This window comes from Triticum dicoccoides, chromosome 3B (genome assembly GCF_002162155.2).
Source record: "Triticum dicoccoides isolate Atlit2015 ecotype Zavitan chromosome 3B, WEW_v2.0, whole genome shotgun sequence".
NCBI classification, from domain to species: Eukaryota; Viridiplantae; Streptophyta; class Magnoliopsida; order Poales; family Poaceae; genus Triticum; species Triticum dicoccoides.
This window is the reverse complement of record NC_041385.1, coordinates 84,034,506-84,054,051: the sequence shown is the minus strand read 5'-3', so window position 1 is coordinate 84,054,051 and position 19,546 is coordinate 84,034,506. Positions and strand designations below refer to the sequence as shown.

Sequence of the window (19,546 nt, the reverse complement as noted above, 5' to 3'; positions counted from 1 at the left end):
TGTCACCGGCGTCGTCCACGGCACGCACGCGCACTCCGCCCCATACGCGCGCCGAGCCGCGCCCCGAACACCGTGCCCGACGCCTCCCCCCGCCTCCTGGCAGTCCCAGCGCTCGCCGTCACTGGCTACGGCCGCTGCCGAAGCCCCCTGCTGCCCTGTGCCTCCCGCTCGTCAGTCTGGTCCCCGCCCTCGGCCGCGCCCTTGGCCGCCGACACCTCGCACAGCCGGGCGCTTGAGACCCACCCCCTCATCGGCCATCGCAGCCACCTGCGCCTGCCTCGAACGCGTCTCCTCCGCTCGTTCTTGCGGCCGTCGTACTCCACCCGCTCCACCGCTGCCACTGCCCGTTGCTGCTCCGGCCGACGAGCCTCGTCGTGGCTGGCCTGGGCTAGTGCCCACAGGCCAGCGCGCGCGCACCCCGGTTCGCCGTGCCTCCCCTTCCCGTTGGCCGCGCCTGAGTCAGCGGTCGGGCGCCGCTGTGCTACATCGGGCTGCGCCCGTGCCCGCTATGGCCTCTAGCCTCATGACTTCCCACTGGGCGAGGGGTCTGGGTCACTGCCCAGTGGGCCCCCTCACGTCCCAGCAACCAAGCGGGCTGGTGCCCGCACCCGTTTGGCAGCGCCCGTTTGGCCCCTTTGGGCCATTGACAATGGGGCCCCACCTCCCAGAACGGTTTTATATAAAAAAAGGATTAAAAAAATATACTAATAAAATTTAATTAATTAATTAACTAAATTAATCCTATTTAGTTAACCTAATTAACTATTGTTAATTAATTAAACAGTAATTAGATTTGTTAAATCCTAATTAGAATCAACATAGTATGACCTGCGGGACCCACATGTCAGTTTGACCCAGTCAACACCTCTGTTGACTGTTGATGTCATGCTGATGCAGTAATGCTGATTTCGAATTAATTTAATAATAATAATTTAGAAAATGATTTAAAACTTTAATATTGAATATAAAATAAACCGTAGCTTAGATGGGAAAACTTTCTACGTGAAAGTTGCTCAGAACGACGAGACGAATCCGGATACGTAGCCCGTTCGACTGCCACACATCCCTAGCATAGCAAACACGCAACTTTCCCCCTCCATTTCATCTGTCCGAAAACGCGAAACACCGGGATACTTTCCCGAATGTTTCCCCCCTTCACCGGTATCACCTCCTACTGCGTTAGGGCACACCTGGCACCGTTGCTTGTTATGTCATGCATCGTTATCCACCTGTTTGCATTGTATTAATTGTTTCTTCCTCCTCTTCTCTCCGACAGACTACGAGACCGACGCTGCTGCTGCCCAGTTCGCCTACGGAGTTGACGACCCCTCCTTCTTGCCAGAGCAACCAGGCAAGCCCCCCCCCCCCTTGATCACCAGATATCGCCTATTCCTCTCTATATTGCTTGCATTAGAGAAGTGTAGCATGTTACTGTTCGGTTACTCCTACTAGATGACCCGTTGCGCCGATGGCGCAAGGGACGAGAGCGAGGCAAGTATTGAAAGAGTGAACATAAATATATTTAGAGGCAGATTGGAACACATGGAAATCTTAACCGACAGGGAAAACCCAATGTAGTATACCATCTGGCCATGTTAGTCTGCATTACGCAAGATTATTGTTACTAAATTGCAGAGCATATCAGCACATAATAACAAAACTGTGTCTACTGGATTGAGATGAATAGTGGATACATGCGGCCAACAGTGTAGACATCACACAAGTATTTCAATTATACATGCTCTTCTTCGTAGCCATCTTTGTTCTATTTGGTGAAGTTAAATGGTATATCAGGAAATGAAAAAGAGAAAGACTTATCTATTTTGTATCGATATTCCTCTGAAATCCGAAAAACATACAACCATATGTTTGCTTAATAACAAAACAAACTATATAAACCATTTACAAGAATATCGATAACAAACTTGTTCCATCTTGAATAAAAAATTGTGTACCAAATGTTCCGCAACCAGACCATTTTTCCAATACATTTAGATCAACACGCAGAATACAAGGCTCTCGTGGGATAGATTGGTTCACCTTGAGGTAGAATGAATAGATTAGAAAACAAGCAGAAGTTAGTCCTATTTTGGAATCTGCACTAATACTCGTTAGAAAGAACTGCAAGATACAAGGCATCCATACTCACATGAGCTAGCAGATGTGCAGCCTGAGCAATTGTGGGAAGGTGAACTGCTGTGAAGCATGAATGTAGCTCGAGAAAGACGGCCCCTAGCTTGAACCCGTCGGTACTCTTCATCTCCCACAAATACCGCATCAGCAGATTGATTGGAATATCAATCCCTAAAAACCATGATCATACAAAAGGGTTTTATCAGCAGACATATACTGGTTCCAATGATGGAGCTTCTCTATGAAACAAAATTTGAAATATACTGGAACTCTTTTGCATAAAATGATTGTAAATCCAATATTATATCCAACTATAGCTTTGTGCTCAGCAGTACCTACAACCTGACACAGCTCATCTATCAAACGTATACACAGGTGCGGCTAATCTAACTCAGAGTCTAAAAGGTAAACTAACCCTGCATCCAGTTTATAGAATGGCCAGCTAGCGTTGCACACGGGAGGGCCTCCAGAACAGCGGGTTGCCCACTGGGGTTTATATGTTCAATATACATTTGTACCATTAGCTCCTTAAGTATATACATTTATTCGATCACTAATTATGTGAATGCACACACCAGGACTGGGATTCTACAAATGCCATGAAGTAGCACAAATAAAGAACACAAGAAAAAAATTAGTGCCTTTCTGTTAGTATCTTGAAAATGCATGCAGAAGATGTAATCACCTCATACATACATGGTCCATGGAGTCCACGACTCTTGTTTGGTTGCAAGATACAAAAATCAACACCAATTAAAACGCAACAAAAGTGTTGTATACCTGACTGATCTGCTTCAACATGGATCAAGATGTGAACAGCTAAAACTGTGTTGAATCCAATGTATTATCTAAATGTTGACTGTTGAAATTAGCTAAAATATAAGAATGGTTTGATTAAGAGCAGCTAGCACACCATATAATAAAAAGTGGGCCATTCAAGACAATCTACAGTGTTGTCCTTTTCCCATAATTTAGGATGTAAAAATACTTCGGTTCAAGTGGTGCTCATGGAGTAAGAGAACACGCTCTCTGGCCCCTCTTAGTAATGTCGTATTTACACAGCATGTAAATAATACTGAAACCTAAGCATGACAAAGAAATCGATTCTTGTTGGGTAAGCTGCAGGTTTCGTTGGATTCGCATCAGCTTGTTACCTGGAAGGTTCGGAATCAATGATTACCATAATGTGTACTTATTTTCTTCTGTGTGAAAATGCAAATAAGAGGATCGATTACTTTGATACTATTAGGTACAAGCCTCTATAAACCCAAAGGTTTCCATTGTCATCGTCCTTCTTCTCTGCACACAGAAGAGAAGGCTACTAATTGGAAGAAATGGTCAAAATATCCAAGCTAGGTTTACAACGAGGGGCCTACGTGGCCAAGCCGGACTGAGATGACTACAATGCATGTTTACAGTGTCGAAAGTAGTAACAAAGTTCACTTGTTTTTTAAATGCTTGTTCTGCCATAAATCTTTGCAGAACTATTCTCATAACATTATTGGTCATCGAGTATTAGCTTCAACTTGAGAACAACGGCATGGTTTTGCATTGACAATCGATGTACTTTTAGTAAATAAAAAACAAAAGGATGCACTTTTCTGTGGGATTAAAAATGTGGAGAGCAAATGGTATGAGAACAATCCTGATTATTTAACAGAAAAGGGAGGCTATTGTATTTACTGATCTGAAAGTGTTGTATATGATAAAATCACAATAGCTGGAAGCTTAAATCTGACCCAACAATACTTTCAACAGGTTGTTGTTTATGGAAGCAGCAGTATGCTTTAATCAATATATATCACCCGAACTAACCATGCCCATAATTTATCCAAATGTTAATACCTAACCACTCTCATGGACCACAAGTCTGAGGGAAAACTATGTGTTTTAGTCCTCATAAATCAAAACACAACATGTTCAGGACCAAAAACGTTGACCAAAATAAAGTGACAGCAAGCCTATTTAAATTTAAGACTGGTGCAGCCTCCTAGCTTAACAAATATATAATGGCAGTTCTGGCTGGTACTTACAGTCTTACATACAACATCAACCTATAAGGAAAATGCGAACCAAACCAAACTGGCATTGCTCCAAACGATAGAGCATACCTGAAAATTCGCCTCCATATTATTCTCTCAAATAGAGGCATGCTGAATCCCTCACGTAGGAGGCTCCCAGTGCGTACGTCAAGCCAACAAAAAAAGAACAGGAGAGGCCAACACAAAAACAAGTGCAATTCTTTTACAACAACGAATCATAGAGCAAGCAAATGAAAAGGGGCCAAAAGAGAAGCAATCAACAAGGCTCAGCATGCAATCGGAGTGTAATCTGCCACTGCAGCAGCTTGGGTTTCATTGAATGCCTTATAGGTAGATACAAAAACGAATCTACACAAACAGGGATGAGATATTCTGTTGGAGAGGGGAGAAAGCAAATCAGAGGAGGGGGGGTGAAGAGGTGTGGGCCGGGTACCTGCAGAGGCCAGATGCGGCAGGATTCATCGGAGCTATGTTACATAGAAGCTCAGCTGCAACTGCCAGCCCGTGCTTCTCCTGTAGAGCAGAACGCCGCCCCGACTCCCGCCATGCTCCGCCACAAGCAGGCCGGCAGCAAAATGTCGAGCCACGGCTCCGACCCTCGCCGTCCGTGAAGCACAAACTTCTGTGCATAGAATGGCCCACCAGACAAGATCAAAGCAAGGGAAGTAGGAGATAGCTGCTCATACCGACCCACTACTGCAATAACTGCATCCACTGCTGTCGTTACCAAAAAGCACAATTTCTAACCCTTAATTAACATAAAAGTGCTTGTTCACAATTACTTGGTACATAAAAACAGAGCATCGCGGGTTCACAGAGCATCGCAGGTTCAGAAAACCCTGAATTGCCTGATTGTTTTTTCGGTGCTGAAATCCTATCAGGGCATGGTGCTCTGCCTAGTGCAGCAGCCCCAATCTGCACTCTGCAGATCAATGACATTAAGCCCAGGTAGTCAGTCCCATTTGTAGATTAAAATCTTCATGACTGTCTACGCTTGCACCATCACTTATTTGACAGAAAAATAATGTGGTACATTCAGCACTCATGACGACACATATTACTGTACCTATAATTCAGCATTTTTGCGAACAGGATATGCACATAACCTTGCAAAAAATACTGTCAAGAATTAACTCATTTTTTACACAGCCTGATTTTTTTCATACATTTCCTAAACTGGCAATGTTTGCAACATAAACGAACCAATCACGTATATCAATTACCCATGCCAAATTCACCCAAGCCTGAATTTTCTGAACCTCAATTCAAGCATACAGTTTATCTTGTGTAAGCTTGACAAGCTAATGACAGATATTCTAGTTACTACTACACTTTCTATGTATACTTTTTCACAAGTTCAAGGTAGCAGCTTAGTAGACGTTGGATAGAGAACATGAGACGTACAACGAATCCATGGTTAGGGAAGAAGAGGCGGAGGAGGGCGAGCAGCTGTGTTCTCCATGATGCACCAGAGCTGACATCTTCTTTTCTTCTGTCAATGGCTTCCTTCCTCTCCCTGCAGCCCCACTCCTTGCGGGAGCCCGGTCCCCACTGCTTCTTGTCCCCGACTCCGGCTCTCCTCAGCTCCCGTCTTGCTGCTCCTTCTGACCGGCGAGGAGAGAAGTGATATATCCGCCATTTTGCTTTTATCGAACACCTTGTAGGCATAGAACAAACAAAGATGAGATTTTTGGGGATTAAATCAAAAGATTGAGAACGGGGGAAGGGGATGAGAGGGTTACCACATCTTGGCTTGACCTTCTGCCTGAGGACGATGATGACGGCGACGGCGACGGCACGGACCACCGCTTCCTGCTGCGGCCGCTGCTGCTCGTGTTCACCAGCACCGCGCCTGAGCATGGGGCGGCCGCATCTGGGCCACCACATGACACATGCCGCTCCTCGGCTCGCGCATCTGGGACACCACGCGACACGGGCCGCTTCTCGGCTCGAGCTCAAGGTGGACAGGCGACGAGGCGGAGAACAGGGCTGGGAGGTCGCCGATGGGCGGCGGGGCTCCTTGGGAGGAGGTGGGAGGGAGCATGGCGGCGGATGAGGGAGGGAGGAGGAAGGAGTGAGGGGCGTGGGATCTGGGCTAGGTTTTTTCCTTTTTTTTCTCCCTGACTTCTCCTATTCTGCTCGCTGCCCGCTGCTCTCGCTTGCTCGCCTCGCTACACGCAGCGCTCGCTCGCTCGCACTATTTCATAGGGCGACGTGGATGCCTTCATTCTGCCTAGCGTATGCCTTGACCTTTATATGTTCAATTGCTGCTCCCTCTGACCGGCGAGGAGAGAAGTGATATATCCGCCATTTTGCTTTTATCGAACACCTTGTAGGCATAGAACAAACAAAGATGAGATTTTTGGGGATTAAATCAAAAGAATGAGAACGGGGGAAGGGGATGAGAGGGTTACCACATCTTGGCTTGACCTTCTTCCTGAGGACGATGATGACGGCGACGGCACGGACCACCGCTTCCTGCTGCGGCCGCTGCTTCTTGTGTTCACCAGCACCGCGCCTGAGCATGGGGCGGCCGCATCTGGGCCACCACATGACACAGGCCGCTCCTCGGCTCGCGCATCTGGGACACCACGCGACACGGGCCGCTTCTCCGCTCGAGCTCAAGGTGGACAGGGCGACGAGGCGGAGAACAGGGCTGGGAGGTCGCCGGTGGGCGGCGGGGCTCCTTGGGAGGAGGTGGGAGGGAGCATGGCGGCGGATGAGGGAGGGAGGAGGAAGGAGTGAGGGGCGTGGGATCTGGGCTAGGTTTTTTCCTTTTTTTTTCTCCTTGACTTCTCCTATTCTGCTCGCTGCTCTCGCTTGCTCGCCTCGCTACACGCAGCGCTCGCTCGCTCGCACTATTTCATAGGGCGACGTGGATGCCTTCATTCTGCCTAGCGTATGCCTTGACCTTTATATGTTCAATTGCTGCTCCTTCTGACCGGCGAGGAGAGAAGTGATATATCCGCCATTTTGCTTTTATCGAACACCTTGTAGGCATAGAACAAACAAAGATGAGATTTTTGGGGATTAAATCAAAAGAATGAGAACGGGGGAAGGGGATGAGAGGGTTACCACATCTTGGCTTGACCTTCTGCCTGAGGACGATGATGACGGTGACGGCACGGACCACCGCTTCCTGCTGCGGCCGCTGCTTCTCGTGTTCACCAGCACCGCGCCTGAGCATGGGGTGGCCGCATCTGGGCCACCACATGACACAGGCCGCTCCTCGGCTCGCGCATCTGGGACACCACGCGACACGGGCCGCTTCTCGGCTCGAGCTCAAGGTGGACAGGGCGACGAGGCGAAGAACAGGGCTAGGAGGTCGCCGGTGGGCGGCGGGGCTCCTTGGGAGGAGGTGGGAGGGAGCATGGCGGCGGATGAGGGAGGGAGGAGGAAGGAGTGAGGGGCGTGGGATCTGGGCTAGGTTTTTTCCTTTTTTTCTCCCTGACTTCTCCTATTCTGCTCGCTGTCCGCTGCTCTCGCTCGCTCGCCTCGCTACACGCAGCGCTCGCTCGCTCGCACTATTTCATAGGGCGACGTGGATGCCTTCATTCTGCCTAGCGTATGCCTTGACCTTTATATGGTCAATTGCTGCTCCTTCTGACCGGCGAGGAAAGAAGTGATATATCCGCCATTTTGCTTTTATCGAACACCTTGTAGGCATAGAACAAACAAAGATGAGATTTTTGGGGATTAAATCAAAAGAATGAGAACGGGGGAAGGGGATGAGAGGGTTACCACATCTTGGCTTGACCTTCTGCCTGAGGACGATGATGACGGCGACGGCACGGACCACCGCTTCCTGCTGCGGCCGCTGCTGCTCGTGTTCACCAGCACCGTGCCTGAGCATGGGGCGACCGCATCTGGGCCACCACAGGACACAGACCGCTCCTCGGCTCGCGCATCTGGGACACCACGCGACACGGGCCGCTTCTCGGCTCGAGCTCAAGGTGGACAGGGCGACGAGGCGGAGAACAGGGCTGGGAGGTCGCCGGTGGGCGGCGGGGCTCCTTGGGAGGAGGTGGGAGGGAGCATGGCGGCGGATGAGGGAGGGAGGAGGAAGGAGTGAGGGGCTTGGGATCTGGGCTAGGTCTTTTCCTTTTTTGTTCTCCCTGACTTCTCCTATTCTGCTCGCTGCCCGCTGCTCTCGCTCGCTCACCTCGCTACACGCAGCGCTCGCTCGCTCGCACTATTTCATAGGGCGACATGGATGCCTTCATTCTGCCTAGCATATGCCTTGACCTTTATATGTTCAATTGCTGCTCCTTCTGACCGGCGAGGAGAGAAGTGATATATCCGCCATTTTGCTTTTATCGAACACCTTGTAGGCATAGAACAAACAAAGATGAGATTTTTGGGGATTAAATCAAAAGAATGAAAACGGGGGAAGGGGATGAGAGGGTTACCACATCTTGGCTTGACCTTCTGCCTGAGGATGATGATGACGGCGACGTCACGGACCACCGCTTCCTGCTGCGGCCGCTGCTTCTCGTGTTCACTAGCACCGCGCCTGAGCATGGGGCGGCCGCATCTGGGCCACCACATGACACAGGCCGCTCCTCGGCTCGCGCATCTGGGACACCACGCGACACGGGCCGCTTCTCGGCTCGAGCTCAAGGTGGACAGGGCGACAAGGCAGAGAACAGGGCTGGGAGGTCGCCGGTGGGCGGCGGGGCTCCTTGGGAGGAGGTGGGAGGGAGCATGGCGGCGGATGAGGGAGGGAGGAGGAAGGAGTGAGGGGTGTGGGATCTGGGCTAGGTTTTTTCCTTTTTTTTCTCCCTGACTTCTCCTATTCTGCTCGCTGCCCGCTGCTCTCGCTTGCTCGCCTCTCTACACGCAGCGCTCGCTCGCTCGCACTATTTCATAGGGCGACGTGGATGCCTTCATTCAGCCTAGCGTATGCCTTGACCTTTATATGTTCAATTGCCGCTCCTTCTGACCGGCGAGGAGAGAAGTGATATATCCGCCATTTTGCTTTTATCGAACACCTTGTAGGCATAGAACAAACAAAGATGAGATTTTTGGGGATTAAATCAAAAGAATGAGAACGGGGGAAGGGGATGAGAGGGTTACCACATCTTGGCTTGACCTTCTGCCTGAGGACGATGATGACGGCGACGGCACAGACCACCGCTTCCTGCTGCGGCCGCTGCTGCTCGTGTTCACCAGCACCGCGCCTAAGCATGGGGCGGCCGCATCTGGGCCACCACATGACACAGGCCGCTCCTCGGCTCGCGCATCTGGGACACCACGCGACACGGGCCGCTTCTCGGCTCGAGCTCAAGGTGGACAGGGCGACGAGGCGGAGAACAGGGCTAGGAGGTCGCCGGTGGGCGGCGGGGCTCCTTGGGAGGAGGTGGGAGGGAGCATGGCGGCGGATGAGGGAGGAAGGAGGAAGGAGTGAGGGGCGTGGGATCTGGGCTAGATTTTTTCCTTTTTTTTGTCCCTGACTTCTCCTATTCTGCTCGCTGCCCGCTGCTCTCGCTTGCTCGCCTCGCTACACGCAGCGCTCGCTCGCTCGCACTATTTCATAGGGCGACGTGGATGCCTTCATTCTGCCTAGCGTATGCCTTGACCTTTATATGTTCAATTGCTGCTCCTTCTGACCGGCGAGGAGAGAAGTGATATATCCGCCATTTTGCTTCGAACACCTTGTAGGCATAGAACAAACAAAGATGAGATTTTTGGGGATTAATGAAGGAAATATGCCCTAGAGGCAATAATAAAGTTATTATTTATTTCCTCATATCATGATAAATGTTTATTATTCTTGCTAGAATTGTATTAACCGGAAACATGATACATGTGTGAATACATAGACAAACATATAGTCACTAGTATGCCTCTACTTGACTAGCTCATTAATCAAAGATGGTTATGTTTCCTAACCATTGACATGTGTTGTCATTTGATTAATGGGATCACATCATTAGGAGAATGAGGTGATTGACATGACCCATCCCGTTAGCTTAGCACTTGATCGTTTAGTATTCTGCTATTGCTTCCTTCATGACTTATACATGTTCCTGTAACTATGAGAATTGTGTAACTCCCATTTACCGGAGGAACACTTTGGGTACTACCAAACGTCACAACGTAACTGGGTGATTATAAAGGAGTACTACAGGTGTCTCCGAAGGTACATGTTGAGTTAGCATAATTCGAGATTAGGTTTTGTCACTCCGATTGTCGGAGAGGTATCTCTGGGCCCTCTCGGCAATGCTCATCACCTAAGCCTTGCAAGCATGTAACTAATGAGTTAGTTATAAGATGAAGTATTACAGAACGAGTAAAGAGACTTGTCGATAACAAGATTGAACTAGGTATTGGATACCGACGATCGAATCTCGGACAAGTAACATACCGATGACAAAGGGAACAACGTATGTTGTTATGCGGTTTGACCGATAAAGATCTTCGTAGAATATGTAGGAACCAATATGGGCATCCAGGTCCCGCTATTGGTTATTGACCAGAGATGTGTCTCAGTCATGTCTACATCGTTCTCGAACCGTAGGGTCCGCACGCTTAAGGTTACGATGACAGTTATATTATGAGTTTATGTATTTTGATGTACCGAAGGTTGTTCGGAGTCCCGGATATGATTACGGACATGACGAGGAGTCTCGAAATGGTCGAGACATAAAGATTGATATATTGGACGGATATATTTGGACACCGGAAAGGTTCCGGAGAAGTTTGGAGCCCCGGAAGGTTACCGGAACCCCCCGGGAGGTATATGGGCCTTATTGGGCCCATGTAGGAGGAAGAGAGAAGGAGCAAGGGAAGGGGGCGCGCCCCCCCAAGCCCAATCCGAATTGGGGAAGGGGGCCGGCCCCCCCTTTCTCCTTCCCCCTCTTCCTATTACTACTACTAGTACTACTTCCTAATACTAGTACTCTTTCCTTCCCCCTCCAAATAAGATAAGGAAAAGAGAGGGAAACCTACTTGGAGTAGGTTTCCCCCTCCTCATGGCGCCCCCCCCCCTAGGGCCGGCCACCTCCTCCCTCCCTCCTTTATATACGGGGGTAGGGGGGCACCCTAGAACACACAAGTTCATCATTGATCGTTCCTTAGCCGTGTGCGGTGCCCCCCTCCACGATATTACACCTCGGTCATATTGTAGCGGTGCTTAGGCGAAGCCCTGCAACAGGAGAACATCAAGATCGTCACCACGCCGTCGTGCTGACGGAACTCCCCCTCGGCGCCTCTGCTGGATCGGAGATCGAGGGTGCGTCATCGAGCTGTACGCGTGTCAAGAACTCGGAGGTGCCGGAGTAACGGTACTTGGATCGGTTGAACCGGAGGACGTACGACTACTTCCTCTACGTTGCGTCAACGCTTCCGCTTCGGTCTACGAGGGTACGTAGACAACACTCTCCCCTCGTTGCTATATCATCACCATGATCTTGCGTGTGCGTAGGAAATTTTTTGAAATTACTACGTTCCCCAACAATTAAATCAAAAGAATGAGAACGGGGGAAGGGGATGAGAGGGTTACCACATCTTGGCTTGACCTTCTGCCTGAGGACGATGATGACGGCGACGGCACGGACCACCGCTTCCTGCTGCGGCCGCTGCTGCTCGTGTTCACCAGCACCGCGCCTGAGCATGGGGCGATCGCATCTGGGCCACCACATGACACAGGCCGCTCCTCGGCTCGCGCATCTGGGACACCATGCGACACAGGCCGCTTCTCGGCTCGAGCTCAAGGTGGACAGGGCGACGAGGCGGAGAACAGGGCTGGAAGGTCGCCGGTGGGCGGCGGGGATCCTTGGGAGGAGGTGGGAGGGAGCATGGCGGCGGATGAGGGAGGAATGAGGAAGGAGTGAGGGGCTTGGGATCTGGGCTAGGTTTTTTCCTTTTTTATTCTCCCTGACTTCTCCTATTCTGCTCGCTGCCCGCTGCTCTCGCTCGCTCGCCTCGCTACACGCAGCGCTCGCTCGCTCGCACTATTTCATAGGGCGACGTGGATGCCTTCATTCTGCCTAGTGTATGCCTTGACCTTTATATGTTCAATTGCTGCTCCTTCTGACCGGCGAGGAGAGAAGTGATATATCCGCCATTTTGCTTTTATCGAACACCTTGTAGGCATAGAACAAACAAAGATGAGATTTTTGGGCATTAAATCAAAAGAATGAGAACGGGGGAAGGGGATGAGAGGGTTACCACATCTTGGCTTGACCTTCTGCCTGAGGACGATGATGACGGCGACGGCACGGACCACCGCTTCCTGCTGCGGCCGCTGCTTCTCGTGTTCACCAGCACCGCGCCTGAGCAAGGGGCGGCCGCATCTGGGCCACCACATGACACAGGCCGCTCCTCGGCTCGCGCATCTGGGACACCACGCGACACGGGCCGCTTCTCGGCTCAAGCTCAAGGTGGACAGGGCGACGAGGCGGAGAACAGGGCTGGGAGGTCGCCGGTGGGCGGCGGGGCTCCTTGGGAGGAGGCGGGAGGGAGCATGGCGGCGGATGAGGGAGGGAGGAGGAAGGAGTGAGGGGCGTTGGATCTGGGCTAGGTTTTTTCCTTTTTTTTCTCCCTGACTTCTCCTATTCTGCTCGATGCCCGCTGCTCTCGCTCGCTCGCCTCGCTACACGCAGCGCTCGCTCGCTCGCACTATTTCATAGGGCGACATGGATGCCTTCATTCTGCCTAGCGTATGCCTTGACCTTTATATGTTCAATTGCTGCTCCTTCTGACCGGCGAGGAGAGAAGTGATATATCCGCCATTTTGCTTTTATTGAACACCTTGTAGGCATAGAACAAACAAAGATGAGATTCTTGGGGATTAAATCAAAAGAATGAGAACGGGGGAAGGGGATGACAGGGTTACCACATCTTGGCTTGACCTTCTGCCTGAGGACGATGATGACGGCGACGGCACGGACCACCGCTTCCTGCTGCGGCCGCTGCTGCTCGTGTTCACCAGCACCGCGCCTGAGCATGGGGCGGCCGCATCTGGGCCACCACATGACACAGGCCGCTCCTCGGCTCGCGCATCTGGGACACCACGCGACACGGGCCGCTTCTCGGCTCGAGCTCAAGGTGGACAGGGCGACGAGGCGGAGAACATGGCTGGGAGGTCGCCGGTGGGCGGCGGGGCTCCTTGGGAGGAGGTGGGAGGGAGCATGGCGGCGGATGAGGGAGGGAGGAGGAAGGAGTGAGGTGCATTGGATCTGGGCTAGGTTTTTTCCTTTTTTTTCTCCCTGACTTCTCCTATTCTGCTCGCTGCCCGCTGCTCTCGCTCGCTCGCCTCGCTACACGCAACGCTCGCTCGCTCGCACTATTTCATAGGGCGACATGGATGCCTTCATTCTGCCTAGCATATGCCTTGACCTTTATATGTTCAATTCTCCTATTCTGCTCGCTGCCCGCTGCTCTCGCTCGCTCGCCTCGCTACACGCAGTGCTCGCTCGCTCGCACTATTTCATAGGGCGACGTGGATGCCTTCATTCTACCTAGCGTATGCCTTGACCTTTATATGTTCAATTCTCCTATTCTGCTCGCTGCCCGCTGCTCTCGCTCGCTCGCCTCGCTACACGCAGCGCTCGCTTGCTCGCACTATTTCATAGGGCGACGTGGATGCCTTCATTCTGCCTAGCGTATGCCTTGACCTTTATATGTTCAATTCTATTGCATAGCCTGTCATTGTTGCTACAGTCATTGATACCTTACCCGCAATCCTAAATGCTTAGTATAGGATGCTAGTTTATCATCATTGGCCCACATTCTTGTCAGTCTGCCTTGCTATACTATTGGGCCGTGATCACTCGGGAGGTGATCACGGGTATATTCTATACATATATACATACTATACAGATGGTGACTAAAGTCGGGTCGGCTCGTTGAGTGCCCGCGAGTGATTCACGGATTGGGGGCTGAAAGGACCTTTGTCCCGACGGCCCTCTGTGTGGATCTTTGTGGTGGAGTGACAGGGCAGATTGAGACCGCCTAGGTGAGAGGTGGGCCTGGCTCTGGTCAGTGTCCGCGGTTACATAAATTAAGACGCTTAACGAGATCTTGGTATTTGATCTGAGTCTGGCCATTTGGTCTATACGCACTAACCTACTACGTGGGAAAGATATGGGCACTCGACGTCGTGGTATCAGTCGAAGCCTTCTAGACGTCAGCGATTGAGCGGCGCGCGCCGGATTGGAACGTAAGCCTGCTCTTGTATTAAGGGGGCTAGTTCTTCTTTCAGCCGCCCAGGCAACATGCAGGTGTGCAATGGGCGATGGGCCCAGACCCCTGCGCCATAGGAGTTAGACCGGAGTGCTGACCTCTCTGTTAGGCCTAGGTGGGGCTACGACGTGTTGATCTTTCGAGGCCGGGCATTGATGAAGTCATGTACCTAGGGTAGGGTCATGAGCCTGTCCAGAGGACCCTCCCCAAGGACATCTTCAGAAGAAACAACGTTCCAGTCGACCAAGAGGAATTCCACTCGACGGACTCGAAGGCATTCGACCACGAAGACTCACTCGACCACCAGGAGATTAAGAGTCGCTTTGTATCCAAACGGTCTATAATTAAGTAGTCTTTATTACCATGATGACACTTTATGTAGGGCGTTACCAGTAACGCCAATCCTTTATATACTTTAAACCCCACATAACTGAGGACCGGAGGGGTCTGGCAGACACTATATAAGCCACCCCCCTCCTTAGTGTAAAGGGTTCGCACCCCTGTAACTCATACGCACATAATCCAGTCGACCGCCTCCGGGCTCCGAGACGTAGGGCTGTTACTTCCTCTGAGAAGGGCCTGAACTCGTAAATCCCTTGCGTATACAACTACTCCATAGCTAGGATCTTGCCTCTCCATACCTACCCCCCATTCTACTGTCAGACTCAGAACCACGACAGTTGGCGCCCACCTTGGGGCCGGTGTCTTAGCGACTTTTTGGAGAAGTTGTAATTTTTCCGATTGCCTTCATCATGGTTTCTGGCGGAGTTCTGGTCGAGGGCCGCGAGATCTGTCTCGGTGCGCTCACTTTCATTGCCGACAACTCCGCTTGGCTTTAGGAGGCTCCACTCGACATCGACGCGCTCCTCGTCCGCGGTGCGACGCATTTTCGGGCGTGTGTCCGTGGCGTCCTGCTGCGGCAACCGTCGACTCCATATCGGTCGACTCCTGTGCTGTTCTCCCTCCCTGTCTCCCACCAGCGCAAGCGCTCTGGTCGGTCGAGGCTTCAGCGGTGGGTGAGACACGTAGTAGCTCGCCAATCGGCCACCACCCAAGTCGCGGCAATTGAGCCTGACGAATCTCTCTACGGCCTGTTCGATCTGTCGACTGGCTCCGTAGAGACTGCATCCGAGTGCGACAACAGTGATCCAGCGGCGGAGGTCCTGATGGTCAATGGGCCTCGTAGCCCTCTCGGCTTCCCCCGCACCGACGGGATAGACGGTGGAGGCGACCCCGCTCAGGCCCACGAGGAATATCAACCCGAGCCACTCACTTCTCAGCAAAGGGAAGATCTTCGTCGCCGGAACATGGATGCCCTGCATACTCCCATCGCAGGAGAAACTCCCGAGGCTCGTGCCTTGGAAGAGGCGCGTTTGGCCAACTTGGCTAAACGCACTCGACTGGAGAACCTCAAGCGAGCACTCGACGAGCGTGCGCGGCAACGAGTACCCGACTCCAGTCGACGTCAACTCTTTCCGCAACCAACTCAGGTATATCGAACCCCGATTCAGAATTTAGCAGCTTCGGCCCGTATAGCAGAGTCAATTCAGCCCTCTCAGTCGGAGGCTGGCAGAGGCTTGATGCAAATCAGGGATTTGCTCCGAGCCGCAGGAGATCAGAATTCAGTTGTGTCACAGTCGCGCAACAGGATTCACAATCGATCTGTCGCTGCGAATACATTTCAGTCAGCTCATAGCCCAAGATCGCCTCCGCGGTGCGAGGGACGTGAAGGTCGGCGTGACCAGTATGATGACCGATTTGATCGTGATGATAGGTGTCGAGTGCCCACTCCCCCCAAGGGGTGGGTCTTACACCCATCGGCAGCAAGATGACAGGCGCCAGCTCAGTGTTGGGCGAAGAGCTCCGGTCGACCCCAGGGAACCAGGCTTTGACGCGAGATCCATCATCGTGCAAGGTTTGGTTGATCGGAACAGAGCTCATCAAGGTGGCCATGACAGAGATGCGCCCACTAGCAGCCGAGTCCGTGTTTCAGGTCCAGAATGTTTTAGCAGAGCCATCAGAGCCGCAGTGATACCCCCCAACTTCAGGTTGGCGACTGGGGTAAGTAAGTTCACCGGTGAGTCCAAGCCTGAAACCTGGCTTGAAGACTACCGAGTGGCAGTATAGATTGGCGGCGGTAATGATGAGGTGGCCATGAAGCATTTACCACTCATGTTAGAGGGTTCGGCCAGGGCGTGGTTGAATCAGTTAGCTCCTAGCAGCATTTACACTTGGGAAGATCTTTCCCGAGTGTTCGTCAGGACGTTCGAGGGAACTTGCAAGCGACCGGCCGGATTGACAGAGCTGCAAGTCTGCGTGCAAAAGTCGAATGAAACCCTGAGAGATTACATCCAGAGATGGATCACTTTGCATCATACCGTGGAGAATGTGTCTGATCATCAAGCGGTCTGTGCCTTCAAGGATGGTGTCAAGAACAGAGAGTTAAGTCTGAAGTTTGGTCGAACCGGGGATATGACCCTGAGTCGAATGATGGAGATTGCCACCAAATACGCTAACGGTGAAGAAGAGGACAGACTCCGGAGTGGCAAGTATAAGCCGAGTCAGTCGGAAAAAGGAAACTCCAATCGGAAACAGAAGCGGAAAGCCGAGCCAGCTGCTCCTGGAGAGGCTCTGGCCGCGACTCAGGGAAAATTCAAAGGGAAGCCCAAAGGATCTTGGAACCCCAAGAAGGTGAAGGATAAGGAAGGAAATGACGTGATGGATCTGCCGTGTCACATCCACACAAAGAAAGACGAAGAGGGTAACTTCATCTACCTGAAACATACCACTCGCCAGTGCCGGCTCTTAATCCAGCAGTTTAAAGGAAAACAGCCCAAGGACAAAGAAAAGGAGTCGGACAAGGCTGAGGGCAAGGAGGACAGTGATGGAGGATATCCTCATGTCAATTCCACCCTGATGATTTTTGCTGATGTGGAGAGCAAAAGTCGATTGAAAGTTATCAACCGTGAGGTAAATATGGTCGCCCCGGCGACACCAAGCTATCTGAGATGGTCTCAAACTCCCATTATGTTCGACCAGTCCGATCACCCGACTCACATAGCCACCCCTGGGAGGCAAGCTTTGGTGGTCGACCCAGTCGTCGAAGGAACTCGATTGACGAAGGTGTGGATGGATGGTGGAAGTGGGCTGAATATATTGTATGCGGAGACGCTAAAGGGAATGGGCATTCCGATGTCCAGACTCAGCTACAGCAACATGAGTTTTCATGGAGTCATTCCTAGAAAGAAGGCTGAGTCACTCGGCCAAATAGCTCTAGATGTGGTGTTCGGCGACTCAAAACATTTCCGCAAAGAGAAGCTGACATTTGAAGTCGTGGATTTCCAGAGCGCTTACCACGCTATTTTGGGGAGACCGGCTTATGCACGGTTCATGGCTCGACCATGTTATCTGTACCTCAAATTAAAGATGCCTGGCCCCAAAGGTGTGATCACTATCACTGGCAACCAGAAGAAGGCAGAAGAGTGTTTTCAGAAAGGCTCGAAGATTGCGGATGCCCAGATAACAGTGGTAGAGCTGGAGGGATACAAGAAAAATGCAGATCCGAGTGATTTGTTGCGGTCCAAGAAGCCCGCCACAGAGTCAGCGTTCCAGTCGTCTGGTGAGACGAAGCCCATTCATATTCACCCGACTGACCCCAGCGCAGCTCTGACCCATATTTCCACAACACTCGACTCTAAATAGGAAGAAGCGCTCATCCAGTTCCTCCGTGAGAACTGGGACATCTTTGCATGGAAGCCTGCTGACATGCCGGGTGTTCCCAGGGGGCTGGCTGAGCATCGCCTTAGAGTCGACTCAAAAGCAAAACCTGTCGAAGAACATCTTCGACGGTCCGCCGTTCAGAAGGGAAAAGCCATTGGCAAGGAGGTGGCTCGACTCCTTGCAGCAGAGTTTATCCGAGAGATATACCACTCCGAGTGGCTCGCCAATACCGTCATGGTCCCCAAGAAGGACAAGTCACTTCGCATGTGCATCGATTTCAAACATATCAATCGGGCCTACCAGAAAGATCATTTTCCTCTCCCTCACATCGACCAAATTGTCGACTCGACTGCGGGATGCGAGAGATTGTCTTTTTTAGACGCCTATTCCGGGTACCATCAGATCCGTCTGTATGGACCCGACGAGATCAAAACAGCTTTCATCACTCCATTCGGGTGCTTCTTCTATGTCACCATGCCATTCGGTCTCAAGAATGCCGGAGCCACGTTCATGAGGATGATTCAAAAGTGTTTACTCACTCAAATCAGTCGGAATGTGGAAGCATACATGGATGATATCATGGTCAAGTCACGAAAGGGTTCCGACCTGTTGACTGACCTTGCTAAAACATTTGCCATTCTCAGGAGGTATGATATCAAGCTTAATCCATCAAAGTGCACATTCGGAGTTCCTGGCAGAAAGTTACTCGGTTTTCTCGTTTCAGAACGAGGAATCGACACTAACCCAGAAAAAGTTGGCACCATACTCTGAATGAAACGCCCTTTGCGTGTGCACGATGTCCAGAAGCTTACTGGATGCTTGGCCGCGTTAAGTCGATTCATCTCTCGCATCGATGAAAAGGCATTACCTCTTTACCGACTGATGAAGAAGGCAGACAAGTTCGAGTGGACTCCAGAAGCCGATGCAGCGTTTGCCGAGCTAAAAGCTCTGCTCTCCACCCAGCCGGTGCTTGCTGCTCCAATCAGCAAAGAGCCTCTGTTGCTTTACATTGCAGCCACAGGACAAGTCGTCAGTACAATACTTACGGTCGAGCGGGAAGAAGAAGGGAAAGCCTTCAAAGTTCAGCGCCCAGTGTATTATCTCTCTGAAGTTTTGACTCCATCGAAGCAAAGATATCCTCATTATCAGAAGCTTGTATATGGGATCTACATGACCACAAAGAAGGTTGCTCATTATTTCTCTGATCATTCCATTACAGTCGTCAGTGACGTACCACTGTCAGAGATTTTGCACATCAGAGATGCATCTGGTCGAGTGGCTAAATGGGCGATTGAACTCCTTCCCCTTGATATCAAATTTGAGGCAAAGAAAGCCATTAAGTCCCAGGCGATAGCAGATTTCCTTGCCCAGTGGATTGAACAACAGCAGCCGACTCAAGTTCACTCGGAGCATTGGACCATGTTCTTTGATGGCTCTAAGATGTTAAATGGTTCCGGTGTTGG

General features: G+C 51.2%; 1 long non-coding RNA gene across 1 annotated transcript; it reads right to left on the bottom strand.

The window, feature by feature from the left end:
* Positions 1-1,369: 1,369 nt before the first annotated feature.
* LOC119274895 lies at positions 1,370-5,852 on the bottom strand. Its single transcript, XR_005135373.1, has 3 exons — positions 4,609-5,852; positions 2,150-2,304; positions 1,370-2,040 (listed from the first exon to the last, which is right to left on the bottom strand). It is a non-coding gene; the product is annotated as an uncharacterized LOC119274895 (long non-coding RNA).
* Between the last annotated feature and the right edge of the window lie 13,694 nt (positions 5,853-19,546).